This window comes from Quercus lobata, chromosome 3 (assembly GCF_001633185.2).
Source record: "Quercus lobata isolate SW786 chromosome 3, ValleyOak3.0 Primary Assembly, whole genome shotgun sequence".
NCBI classification, from domain to species: Eukaryota; Viridiplantae; Streptophyta; class Magnoliopsida; order Fagales; family Fagaceae; genus Quercus; species Quercus lobata.
This window is the reverse complement of record NC_044906.1, coordinates 13,819,764-13,834,829: the sequence shown is the minus strand read 5'-3', so window position 1 is coordinate 13,834,829 and position 15,066 is coordinate 13,819,764. Positions and strand designations below refer to the sequence as shown.

General features: G+C 33.5%; 1 pseudogene; it reads left to right on the top strand.

Annotated features, from left to right (window-relative positions):
* Positions 1–26: 26 nt before the first annotated feature.
* LOC115979295 lies at positions 27–5,806 on the top strand (annotated as a pseudogene).
* The last annotated feature ends 9,260 nt before the right edge of the window (positions 5,807–15,066 follow it).

Here is a 15,066-nt window from a genome sequence, read left to right as displayed (position 1 = left end):
AAAATCATTTACTTATTAAAAATAAATAAATAAATAAAAAGTGAACTTGGCACCTGATGTCTGAAACTATGTTTGCACAACCATTGTGCTGTATGATGTTAACTTGGTTCATGCAGTTTATACCATAGCAAAGTATTGTGAATATTTCTATGAGGGATGGTTGTATTAGTTGCTTGAATTAGTTAGTGCAGAATTTAGATGGACTTATTTTGTAAACAGCATACTTGCACTTGAGCATATCAGATCTCATTTAGTGATTAATTTTCACTATCACAGTGAAATCTCATTTATGATTTCCACTGCTGTCCTCTGGGTTGCAAAGTTGCTGCAGGAAATAATATGTAATGATATGTTTTTTCTTGGTAGATTGAAACGGATTATATCTATCTATCTATCTATATATATATATATTTGAGCGTACAGAAAAATTAAAAGAAAGTTGCAGCAGTTTATGGCCACTGTATGGAGGTTTCTGATTCAAAGTTGACCAGGTTTCACATTATCCAATTTCAATCATGCAAGATTCTCCATTGTGTGGTTGGAAAGTATTTCAGAATAAAATCAAGTCTGGATACAGTTTCTTATATGAGGCAGAGGCATGTTCTTTCTCATATTCATGGAACCTGTTCCCAATTCGTTCATTTGACAGGTTCTGTAATCTGGTAAGTTGGAACATTCTTTGTAACAAGGCATGCTTTACAGTTAAGGGTGGTAGGTCTGTCATTGTTTGTAATAGAGGGTATCACGTTTTTTTTCTTCAAGGACTTTGTTTTTTGGACACAACTATTTTCGGATGCAACAAAAAAGAAAAGTTTATTTGAAGATAATAACATAAAGTTCTAACCAGCAACGTAGTCATTTCAGACCCAAATATGTTCATGAAACTATTAGAGGCAAGATTGTCAAATTTTTGGGACTTGGGATTCTTGCCGCACAGCTTACTTGGAATGTCTTCAACTAAGGACTCTGTTTTCCATTTGATTTGTTGCCTTTGATCATTCTTTCTAAAAAACTCAATATTTTTGGATATGCACATGAGTTGCTTGTAGAGCTCATAATCTTTGTGTATGTGATTCACGATGGGAACTATAAGTTATAATTATACGATGCGATGATATTGTCACACTGAGTCATTTTGCTAGATTGGACATTATGAATATGAGATAGGATTGTTTATAATCGGTATCCTGAAATCTGTTTAAATACTAAATGTCTTTTGTGTTTATTTAGCTCAACAGGTCCTATGCTTCAACATTCTTGAGTTGTAATCTCTGCATGCATCCATTATCATTAAATATTGATGTGACAGTAAAAGATCACACTTTAAAATAGCAAATAATGTAGCCATAACAACATCAATAGCAGGGGAAATAGTCAAGTCACAATTGAAATCTTAGTGGATTAAGTTTTTGAATGTCAGATTACAATCATTTGAGTTCATTTTTTATAACAAGAGGACAGTATTTTCATTTTCCAGGTGAGTGACCCTTGATATGAAACTGCAATTGCCAAACTGGCAGAGCAGCAGTGAAACAGCTCTTTAGTAATGAGCTAAAGTTGTACATGCTATGGAAATTTGTATGTTGCCATGAATGTCTCAGATATTTTTAATGAGTTGGACAGTTGGATATATTGGGCAGTATAATGACTTCTGTTTGCAGAGTAGATGCTGATGGATTCTAGAGATGATAGTGAAAAGGGAAGTGGGATTAGAATTATTAATGAAAGTTGATCTTTTATTCTGCTCTCATGTTCTCTGAGCTGATGGTGTATAGTTTCCACTAAAATAGTATCCTCAGCTAGATATTTATTTTCTTTTAGTTTTTGACTCCTCGTTTTTATGACATTCTATTATTGTTCTTAAAATAACTTAATTCTTTTTCCAGGAGATTCTTCAGAAGGTGTCTGGACCACCAAGAAGTTCTGGGCAAGGGATGCAGAAAGTTGTAAGTTCAGGGAGCAAGGTTAATGGACATAGTGTTCATCCAGTACCAAATGATATTCAAAGGTCAGGAGTGTCTGCCGTTCAAGGTCACACCAAGGTATTAGCCATTAGAGCTTTAATCATAATTTTGAATGGCATAATATGTCAATGAAAAGTTTCATTTAATAAGGCAAAATGGGATGCCGGCACAACTTGATTGTTTCCTGCATTTGATAGCACGTTTATGTTCAAATTAATTGAAACTTACTCTGAGGAACACCATTAAGCACAGAATGGAATTATTTCATGGTTAGTCTAATATATTGCTGCTTCCTTTCTTGGCTTTTTGTTGGCTATCATAAATAAATGTAACTCAGTATATTTATTATCTTTTGTTCTTGTCATAGCACTGTAGGTTAAGCTCCACATGTGATTGAAAGACATAAGGTAAACAAATGATTATTTCAGATGGAAACATTGCTTAAGAATATGTAGACCATTGGAGTGATTCTTAACCCTTCTCCCCACCCAAACCAAAATAAAAAAGGAAACCCTAAGAAAAGAAGTTACAAAGCCTATCTGGCTAAAACTTAATTGTTTCTCCTATTTTATTCTATTATTTTATCAAACAGATGGGACAATAATCAAAATAGGATTTATTGGTCCTTGATGTGTGTTTTGTTGTGTCTTTTATTTCTCATATATTTGATTTATAGCTTGATTTTGTTTTTCCAAAGTGTATGACATTATTTTGAAACATAATATTTGTAGTATGATCTCATTTTATGTCACTTTTAAACTACATTGACAGGACAATGTTGAACGGTTTTCTGGGAGGGCATCTGTATCTGTGGAGGAAAGAGATAACAAAAGTGTGAATTCTGTTACTAGAATAGAAGAACAAGACGTTGATGGCTCTTGTTTAGTTGCTATTCAGAGTTCTAAAGTGAAAAGCATTAAGGTTAATTATGAAATCCTTGCTGAAATATATGCTTCCTCACAACTTTTTAATTAGATGATCAACTTTGTGCGTCAGTTCTGCTTATTTTGGCCTCTGAGGGTGCAGGTTTTCTTATTCTAGTTAGACAATTTTCCTATTAATTAGTAAAGTGCTAAACGGTCTGAAAACGAAATCCACCTTGAGCATCTTTTTCTCTTTTTTTTTTTGATAGGTAGATAGTATGGGAGGGGGAGGTGGGGTTTGAACCACAAACATGGGTCATCATAAAAGATGTTATTACCACTGGACTGTCACATAAAAGATGTTTTCCTTATTTACTTCAGGGTCTACCATCTCTTCCATTCTTGCATCATCGACAGACTGTAATTTGGAAACCATTTCAAAATTCCCGTTACTTGAGACAAACACTTTTGTTTCTGATTTCTGGGTAGGATTTTTTTTTATTGGTATTTCTGACTCGGATTTTTATTACTGGTTTGGGGGATTGGTCAGCTAAAGAGGCCATAATGGTTACCGTTTGCTCGTGAGTTGTGACAGTATTTAACTAATCTTAAGCTACATTTCCTTTTAGTCCTTGCCTCCCTGTCCCTTTCTCAGCCCACTTTCGTTGCTTACTAGGCAGGCATTAGCTCTCCTAAACTTGCTTTATTTTGGAAGATTAACTTTTAAGTTTTAACCTGTTCTCTCTATCATTTTCTTTTCTCAGAAAAATCACAGAACAGGAAAGCAAAAGCTGATGAAGTCAGTGCAAGAGCTTGCTTCTCAAGCAGCTACTCGAGCCAAGGCTGAAGCTGCAAAAAACATCACACCACCAAAGTCAGCTTACCAATTTGACGCTTCTTGGTGGGGACTCTCTAATGACCGTGCTTTACAGGCTCGTTTATTGAAGGTAAGCAATGGTGTTTTTTTTGTGATTTAGTCCTAGAGAGATTCGTGTTTCTGTTATCACATTTAAATACACTAATAGCAATATAGATTGCTAAGCATGAAAGATTGATATGTATTTATAGGCATAGTCCCTTTCTATGGACATAATTGTTGGTTGATGTACACAATGCCTGATAGACCGAAACTTCCTCTTTGGATGGTCCCTAATAAGTAAACTAATTAATTGATTGTCAGCTTCTGCTGACCTGATCTTTTAATTCTAGGAACTATTCGAGGAGGTTTTCACATTCATATGTAGTAAAACAACCGGGAAATTTTCCTGGCCTGTTTGTCCTAGTTACAATACTCATGCTTTCTTTTATGCTATTTTTCCTGTTTCAGTTATTTCGATGATGTTGCCACTAATAGTTGTTATTTTTGCTTTATTAGGCAGTATCTCCAACTGCATTGTCACAGATTCAAAAATGCTTTGTCTGCTTCCCTACTAGTTGACATTATTAAATGTGTTGCCACCTTTTTCACGTAAGTACATATCTATGAATGTCTTTTTCCAGATTGTGTAATTTCTTGTTTGTGCTCTGTATAGTGCTTAATGCCCTTGTGCTTTATACTTTTGGCAGTGAAGAAATGGATCTGGCTATCAAATACGTAGAAAATTTAACTAATGCCTCAAGATTTGACTTGCTCATCATGTGCCTTTCATCTACAGATAGAGATGGTAATATACATGAGCAAGCTTTTACAGTTTTTAATAAATTTACTGCGATTATGTGTCGTTTATTTTATGTTTTTAGCATATCAAGTTTTATCCCACAGTGCTTTTTAGCTTTCATGTTATTTGAGTGTAAGTTGTCTTGTATAAAGGCATTGCAAGTTGTTAAGATTTACACGTTATTTTGATGCAAATTTATAAAGGCATCTTGAGCCTCACTTCAAACTGTTGGAGTCACAATGGGGACGTGGGTTTGGTTGAGTGCTTTTCATTGTGTTAGCCTGCATGATTGGACCAGCCCCAATGTACGGTAGAAACAGCAGGTACAAGAAACGAGTTGGTATATCTGAAATTATGTCAGTTCCAGGCTTCCCCAGCTAAGGGCCAAAGTCTATATTAATGTATACAAATTATGCCATAGTCTAGGACTAACAAAAGGTAAAATCTTGCAGGATATATCTTAGACCATGGATGGGTAATAATAAGTCACTGCCTTTCTGATCATTAACCTTTAGGATACAAATTCCTCAAAAGCTTGAGCTCCTTTTTTTGCCCTGCATGTGAATAAGGAGAGAAGGGGGAAAGGGGGTGCTCTTCTAAATTTGTCCAGTTAAAAAATATGATTCTGACCTTATTAAGAAAGCAAGAGTTAGCATCCACTGGGTATATTAGGAAATCTCAAAATCTATTCATCTAGGGTGCTGATCTTTGTTGAACTATGAATGCATAAATGTACTCATATTCTGGATCTGATTAGATATTTAGATGTGTGTGTGTTCTATGTGGAAATATAAATAGAATGGACACATATGGTGAGAAGTTTATATGGTTAAGAATCTCTGAGATTTTCATCGACAAGTGAGTCTGTGCAGCTAAAGTTTCAGAGGATTTAAAGGCTATTGTGCTTAGATGATAATCAGATACACATTGTTGTTGGTTCTCTACAAAATTATATTCCTTGTTGCAAAAGAGTGAAACTAAAGTAAATTTCTGATCTGCATTCTGGTATTTAAATTTTCCTTGGATTAAGTTTAGTTCTTTTGTTAATACTGAATCATTTTCTGAACAGATAACAAGATTTGGGATGAAGTATTTTGTAGCGAGGCAACACCAATTGAGTATGCAGAGATGCTTGATAAACTTCGTTCAAGATACTGCCTCAATCGGTGACAGGCGTGTTCTAAAAGAGATCTTAGGGATGGTCTTTGTGCTATCACATTTTCATTTTTTGTCCTCAGCCATCATAATCCTAAATCACTTACTTTAATGTTGAAATGCTTCACTACTATTTGTTCTACTTTGTGGACCTTCATAAAAACAATCCATGAAGGTCTGGAAATATGTTCTTTTTCATCTGGTTTGTTTACATGATCCCTTCATGTCACAGTTATGATCCATTGTTTCGAGTTTGTGCATGTGTACATAGGTAATTGATTTTGATGACATATTAAGCCTTGATATTACAATCTTCATTATCTTATCCATTATTACAAGAATTATCATTGGGATCCAAAATTTGAAAATATTGACTTTAAAGACATATTCAATCAATCAATATAGTAGGAAATTATATCATGTGGTACACTTTTTGAAAAGAAAATTGAAACACTCTCTAGCGCCACATTAAAGATAAGAGAAAAAAGGCTATAATTATGAAAAAAATGAAAATGACATCCTAAAATAATTTTTTTATTTGTGATTTAAGTATTTTTTTTTTTAATAGAGTTATTTTCATTTTAAAAGAAGAATCATAAAATATAGATGAAATATATTAAGAAGAAATCCTTATCTAACTTGAGAAAGAAGGAAAGATAAAAAGATAAATTTTATTAAACAGAAACCCTAAACCAAATATAATGAAAGAAGACTGATTTCTTGGAATGTTTCTTCACTGACATTAAATGCTGCAATGTGATGATAATCTAACCAGTATAGATTGCCATTAATACAGAATGTTTCGTTATTAGAAAAATGGTAGGACGTTGGGATGTCGATAAAGATAATCCTCCACGATGAATTTGAATGACCCACGGTTATTATTGCAGCCAAGAATTCAGAATAGATGCTCAAAACATTGTATTGCTTTGTTAGAGGAAAATATCCAAATCCAAATACTATAATAGACCTCCTTTGCGAATCTGAAAAAGTACAATCATTATATAGTACTGGGAGACTAACAAACTCTCCTGTGGTGGGATTAAATACATCAAAACCTTGGCCATCGCTCAAGCAGATCAAACCATCCAAGGAATATACATGGCCTATTCTCCGGAACTGTGGATAGATGTTAGATGTATATAAGTCTTTTTCCAATAAAGTCTTAAAGCCACCTCCTACTTGTAAAGAACGTATTTCCTCTTGCAGTCACGAGAATTACGATGGGTGTGCAAGCAGATGATCCCATTAGATGTTTCCCTTAAGCGCTTTAAGTGTAAAGCTCCAAATTCACTGATTAACACAGACCATGCTTTGCACACGCACTTCAATCTGAACACACAATCCAGTGGAAGCAGTGAGAGTATATGGAGGATGATTTCATATGGGAGAGAATCATATTTTTTTCTTCTTTGGCTCGGCTAGCTGAAACTCTGTAATTACTAATGTGTAATAGTCGTATACATATATAAAAAATTTAGGACTCCCACGTAGTTTACAATCTAAAAACAAGGAACTGCCCATAACGTGAGCTACAATGAGTCAACTACCCAATTTATTAGGACTCTAACAACTAAAACGTAAAAACAATCTCTAACGTTAAGATAATAACAACAATAGCAAATAACAAACTCCTAACGTTAATAAAACAATACTCGTAGTAAATAAACTAATGAACCCAGTATGGTCACCTGAAGAACAACCCCAATACTCGTTACTCTTCTTCTTTTTTTGGATGAAAATCAAGAAGATTTTATTGAAGCAGAAACTATACAAACTACACTAAATATCCAATTAAACATGCTCATCTATAACTACATCAGAGAACACTTGAGGGGTAGAGCCCAAAACAAAAGAACCAGCCAGCATGTTTGATAAAGACCAGGTTGCTAAGTAGTGGCCACCGCGTTTTGTAGTTGGCTATGGGCCGCATTATTTACTTCTCTTGGAACCTAGTTAAAATTTATATTTTGTGAGAGATGCGCTAGCCTAATTGTATCATCTCTGTTTTGCTTCTGAGTAGCCTCCACACAAACTTTGGCATCACTTTCCACAATAACGGAGTAAGCGTCCAACTTCAAGGCTTGTTAGTTGCCCAATTGATAGCTTCAGCTTCGGCTTGAAGTGGGATAATGATTTCCACCCCTTTGGACATAGGAAAAACCAATGTCCCTCCCCACTCTCTCGCCACAATAGCCACATAAGACTTGTTTTGATTGACTGCAGCATCACAATTTATCTTGATGACTCTTTGCTCTGGTCTAGTCCATCTTGCATTTCTCATTGCGTGCTCCCTCGTAATGACTAGGTTTCTAGAGAATAAATCATACATTATCCTATTGCATTATAAATATAGTATATACGAATATAGTTATATTCTATTACATAGCAAGAGTATGACTATATCTTTTAACTTTAGATTTGTTATTATCTCTGATCTAATTTTCAATAAATTTGTTATTATCTCTCACATTCTCTTGTAAAAAATGATTTTTTTTTCTCTTGATTTTTTTTTCTTGCGTATATACTTTAGATTGATATCATTGTGTTTTTTTATTACTCTATTTGGGTTAAAACGAATTGGTATTGTATTTTTTGTTCCCCAACACAAGTATTATTGTCAAAGTTTGTAACACAATAAACAAATGCAAATTTTGTTAGTGTATATAATGTATGATTTATTCTCTAAAATGTACTGGAGATAATTTGTTCTCCTTGAAGATTGACCTATCTAAAATTATTTCCCATCTCTCTATCTCTACAAATATATCATTCTATTATTTTAAGATTTTTTTTTTTTTTTTGGGAAAAAATTTAGGTCTGTTTGGTTAATATTATTCTTTTTTCAAGTGATTTATATTCTTCAAAATTTTGAATAGTGTGTTATGTTTTTTTTTCCTACAACTAAAACTTTTTTATGTTTTAAATTAATTATTTAAATTTCTCATTCTTTTAAAGAGATTATCATAATAATCAAACTTCACCACAAATTTACAATTGATATTACTCAAATAAATGATAGATACATTCAATTGCATAGTCATGTAAATTGTATTTTAATATAAACTCAAATTCTCATTTTCAAAATATCTAAGAATTAATTCAAACAAAAACGATAAGAGGAAGAGAAAGTACATGTGATGAGGAACTCAAAAAACACACCACAAGAGAGAGAATGTGAGAGAAATAGCAAAATTATATAAAAGAATATGAGTAGAAAAATATTCAAAAGAAAATATATAGTTGTAAAAATTAAATTATCCAAGCCATGCTACGTAATAAAATAACATTATATCATTATATAATGTCATAGGATAACATCTAATAATCAAAGAAAATAAAATAAAAAATATAACAAATTAAAATACAACCAAATCGTATCAATCCAAAGTAGAGTTAAACATAAAAATTCATCAACCTAAATTAGAGGTGCAATAAAGAACTAAAAATCCACCAAAAGAATATATATATATATATATATAGAGAGAGAGAGAGAGAGAGAGAGAGAGAGAGAGAGAGAGGCAGAGAAGCCTGAAGTTGCTTAGGCAAAGGCAGTGAGGATTATAGTCCTCATTGCAAAGCAGGAAGGTTATAAGCAGGTAATTAATGCAGGAGAATCGAAACATTGCATGGATGCATTGACAAAACTAAACCATGAACCTGGATGGGAGATTGCACCAATATTGAGGATATCAAAGAGCTAAAATCAGAGTTTGAACTTTGTACTTTTAGTGGACAAGAAGAGCTGCAAACAGTGCAGCTCATGAGCTTGCAAAGTGGTCAATTTTGACAAACACTACTGGTATTTTATCTATATCTAGCCTGCCTTTGAGGTTGTCAAATGCCTTATGAAAAGATGTAGCCTTGTGAATTTGGTTACTGTTCTGAAATGTTTCTATTCCAAAAAAAAAAAAAAAAATCTTTTTAAACTAAGCCACTCATGAATAATTTTCTACTCAAAGCAGAAGGGGCTTTCTTTGAGCTAGCAAAGTAGCTAGCCAACTTAATGGTCAGCCTTTTTAATCAGGTATATATATCAGTGCTTCCTCATTCCTTGCATTTTTGCCAAACATTATAGCATTCTTCTCCAACCAAAGATAACAGACAGAGGCATTCCAAGCTAAACAACTGAGAATAACTCTGAAATTTTCACCCTTTACACAAATACGTCTAATAATCCAGTCCAACACCCCATCCTAACCATTGATAAAAAGCATCAGTCAGGCAATCACCTGAAATCTCCCTCCACACTTGACTAGCGAAGCAGCACCTGCACTCAAAAAAGAGGTGACTCCTATCCTCAATCTTGCTTATGCAAGAATGGATGAGGAAGTCTCCAGTCCAACCCCAAGATAACAATCTATCCTAAGTAGCAAGCCTGTTTCTGATTGCTGATTTGCAAATAAAAGAAAACTTATGAACTGCTCTTTTGAACCACTCTGCTTTCCACCATACAGCCTAAGGCTTCTTTACTCCTATCATCTCCCAAGTATCCTTCCATGACCCACGAATAAATACCATTATTGAAAGGAATACACAGGTCGTCAGCTTCAACCAGATTAAGAATGAGCCAACTTGAAAGGAGCAGCTTCCATGAGCCACTCTATATTAACTCTGAAACTTATAATACCACTGGCTAAATCATATAACGCCCTCGGCCCAAACTTCTCAAACATGGGCCCTAATGGATGCCAATAGTCATGCCATAGAAATATAGAGTCACCTGATCCTAATTTGAAATGAATCTTACGCCCTTCCACCACTCTCAATTGAAGGATTTGCCTCCAATTCCAAGAATAGGACTGAGGGATGGGAACAACCCATACAATCCTCTCATTGATCAAAACTTATTAACCCAAACTAACAAAAGTGAACCGCTCTTAACAAACAGATATCAGAAACGCCTCAAGACAGCAGCCTTATTCCAATTATCTAAGTTCACCACATCCAAGCCACCCTCAGTTTTAGGAAACATATAGATTTCCAAGCCACTTAACTCCACTAACTTTAGAATCCTTTCCAGTCCTACCAAGGGCTTTGAGCTTTTGTTCAATTCCTTTAATTACTGACCAGATTCGCCTTCCTATTTCTTTTTCTTCTTTTGCTGTAGGGCTCCTTCTCCAAAGTCCAACTTCTCATCTTGATCTTACAAACTATATACCATTTTTAAAAAGGTGTGTGTGTGCGCATGTCTAGACCATTTTGAAAACTTGAATGTCACCCCAAAGAAGCTTGATGTTAGTAATGAGAGTCGAACACTTGAACTAAAGGGTTTTTTGGTGAGAAATTATGTGTTTGAAACAATTCCATGGAATTATCTCAGATGTATATTTGCCAAGAGTGAGAGTGAGGTAACAAACACAAGTCTTCCACAATTGTACAAAAACATACCATATTGAACTCAACTCAAAGTGCCATGATTTCATATTTGATTTCATAACAAGAATCAAGCCACTCTATATAGAGTATTCAAATTCAAACAATTTTAAGCAATATCTCATCTACCAAGAACTTATAAGCATTACAAGAACTTTGATCATAGTCATTCCAACAAAGCAACAACATCTAAATAAAACTCCTGCAAAGTTTAAACACATCATTCTAAAATCCCAAACATTCATTCGAACAATTCAAAGTGACCTCCCTTTTCATGAGGTGTGGTTGTCAATAGATTGTACTAGCCATGTAGTTAAATGTGTCCGATGTTTATATTCCAAGCCAACCATCAAAGAGTAACCCTAGAGATGAAAAATTGCACAACCATTTTCACTACTTACCACCTAGCTAGTTGAGATTTAGGCAATGTCACTTTTGTATGAACCCTCTAATAAAGTCATTTTTAAATTGCAACAATTATGTCATGAAGAGAGTTACAAAAAGACTCTTATTTTGAGTCTGAGTTCAAACTAAGAACTAGATCAATCCACATAAAAATTTTAAGCTCAAACAATTCCAAGCCATATGTCATTCTGTTAGGTTCTAAAGTTTAGGACTTTATGTATTTAGAACTCTAATTTGTATTGTTGGCAAACCATGATCAAAACAATGTGTTTAGAAGTGTTTAAAGCTAGCTCAAAGTTGTAAGTCAATGTAAAGTTGGAATCGAGTGTAAAGCAGAAAGCAGTGTGGCTTTCGGCCTGGCTCGATCGATCGAAGCTTAGGCTCGACCGATCGAACGTCGAGCAGATTGCTTTTCTGCAGAATTTTCTAACTCAGCCCTAGTTGTTTTAAAACGTTTTTAAGGTTTCTTATTTGTCCTAAGTATAAAAGGCAAACCCTAGCCACGTTTTAGTGTTGCTCATATTGCGGTTTGTGTAAATCTCTTGTGAGATCTAGAGGAGCTTTCCTTTACACAAACTTAGGGTTTTCAAGGAGGAGATATTCTCTACACCTTGATGATCAAAACAGTTGCTGCCATTAAAGCTTAAAGAATACACAAGCAGGGGTGCTTGTAGCTGGTGGGAATCCAAAGAAAGAAAGAGTCTGTGGATTCGGAGTTTGCACGTGGTCGTGTCAGTAAGTTCTACTGGTTGGTAGCATTAGGAAGTCGAGCGGGGGTGCTTGTAAGTCCTTTTGTATGAACTTCGATTCTTTCTGATAGTGGATTCAAGTTTACCTTGAGGATAGCTAGGTCAAATCCTCCCCAGGTTTTTACCGGTTTGGTTTCCTGGGTGATTATATCGTGTGTTATTTATTTTCCGCTGCTTTGCATGATTTGATCTTTATTATTGTGATAACCTAGACTTGTTTAATTGGACTAAGTAACAACTTGGCTAATTACCTAGGTTAAATCAATTGTTTAAGGGGTCTAAAAACTAACACATTCAATAAGTACTAATAAGCATCACAAGAACCTAGATCATAACCATTCCAACAATGCATCAGCATCTAAATAAACTCCATTAAACAAAAGATTCTAAAATCCAACCATTCAAATTAATGACCTCCGCTTTATAAGGCGTGGTCTCATCAAAAAATTAGACTACACATAACATATGCATCTAAGTAGGTTCCACGTTTATATTCCAAACTAAGTTACTAGCCAACCATCAAAATCCCCCAAAATAAAACATATAGAGTAACACACAAAAAACTTAACAACTTTTTTCATCACCCCAGAGAGTGACACACTAATCAAAGTGACAGTAGACCCATATGAAAATAATGAAAAAAGCATGAAACTTCTTGGGGACTAAGCTATCAATTTTTGTGTGCCTGTGTCAAATGGTTTTCTTTGATTTATTTATGTACAATTTTATTTCATTTTATTTATTTATTTATTTTTTTAAGTTAAGCTTACATGCATCAATTTTTTTAACCTATATTATTTTTTAACCTTAATTTTTTCTTCTAAAAAATCCTTAAATTTTTTTTTTTTGGGTAATTCTTCAAACTTCAAAATATATATAAGTACTTTAGTCTCCACCAACGAACAAAAAATAACTAACAATAAGTCATAATAAATTGGTGTCAATAGATAGTAAGTTTTAAATTCATTAACCTTTATAAAATTTCTCTCCACAAAAACAAAAAATTCTAAAATCTCATCCATTTATTTTGGAATAAAGATTTTTTTAAATATATATATATATATAAAGTTATCTTGGTGTTTAGCTAAACTGTTCTGGTCCCTCCCTATAATAAAACACCAAGGAAACCTTATAGATAAGTAATGTGATGGATTGAAATTGGGGTTTCCAAATTTACATCACATCCTAGACTTAGAGAGCCCATGACTTGGGTGTCCTGTGGGATTAAAGCTAAAATTTAAATACCTTAAGTTGCTTCTTCTTCTTCTTCTTCTTCTTCTTCTTTTATTTTTTATATGTATTTTTTATTATTATTATTCAATAACATCAAGGGAGGGGGTTTGAATCTTGGACTTCTTAATTGGATCATCATGAGGTGCTAATTGAATTACAAGACTCTTGATATGAACCATTCTAAAGTAATTAACCATATAGTTTAATTTATATATTTACCCTTGAAAAATATACAACTTTTTGGTTATTGATCAATACAGTCATAAGTTGAATTCAATTGGAAAATCAAAATTGCCTTGGGACTTATACCTATAATACTTTCTTATAATCCCCTCCTTCTCCTTTTCCTTAATTACTTAGGGGGAAAAAAATGATTGATTCTCCTTCTCCTTAATTACTTAGGGGAAAAAATCAATTGAGGAATCAACGCTCAAAAAGTAAGATGTCAGAAACTTTATAATAAGGTCACTTAAGAACTCTAGAAGATTTTAGGCAACAAGTATTAGAGAGATTGAAAATTTTTACGTTTTTCATAATTTATTAACAATTGGTATAACATAAATCTTATATGGATTTATCACTGATTTCACTTTGATTACACACTCATCGAAGTATGCCTTAACAATAATTGTGAAAAACTATAAATTTTTTATCAATAGACATATATCAGAAAAATAAAACATTTACAAACTCGATTTTCTTAAATATTATACATAACCATCCTAATAAATTTTAGAAAAAAAAATCACTTTAAACCCTATAGTTTGTAGATAGTCCAAATTAAACTCCATAGTTTTAAAATTTCTAAATCAAACAATTAACTTTTAGACAAAATTGGTGTAACTCAATTAAATAAATATTAACTATTAAGAGAGAGAGAGAGCATGGGAGACCACTGGAGACTACTAGTAGATTGTTCATACAATTATTCTTGGCCTCGCAGGAAATATTATATTTACTTTTTACGAGTTTGCTCCTTTGACTTTGTTTTGGTTTTTCCAGCTTCTTTTTAATTTCTTGTCTAAAATCTTTGGATAAGTTGGGTCTGTTGCTTAACACTACTTACCAGTCTCTGTTTGTTATTTGTGTTGTCATTTGATCTAGCAATTTTAAGGTTTTCACTGAGAATTCTTTCTTAAGAGAAGCTGGACATGGCTGAATGTCTTCCTTGGTTGCAATAACTTTTGTTTTTGGATTCTTTTTTTTTTTTTTTTTTTTTTTTTTAATGAGTGAAATTTCATATTTTAAGGTGATTCAGAGAGAGGACCCCAATTTCAACCCAAGTGCACTCCATTTTACAAGTTCAGAATACTTCATAAATTGACAAAAAAGTAGAGTTTTCCTCATTGCCGTAGCAGCAGCCCACAAAAAAGTTCTCTTTTATGCTTTCTTTCACAAGAAACAGCAATTATTTCTCCTTTCGAATTGCGGATTAAGATAAGATACCCAAACCCACAAATGCTTCAGACTTAGGGTCGGTTTGGGATCTGCTTATTTTGCTGAAATTGAAAACTTTTTACTGAAAGTACTGTAGATAAAGATAAAAGATAACTGAAATAGTATGGTGAGACCTATAAATATTATTAAAAAGTACAGTAAGACTCATAAATAGTAACAAAAATAAGCTGAACAATAAAATAAGTTGGCAAAATTAATCATGCCA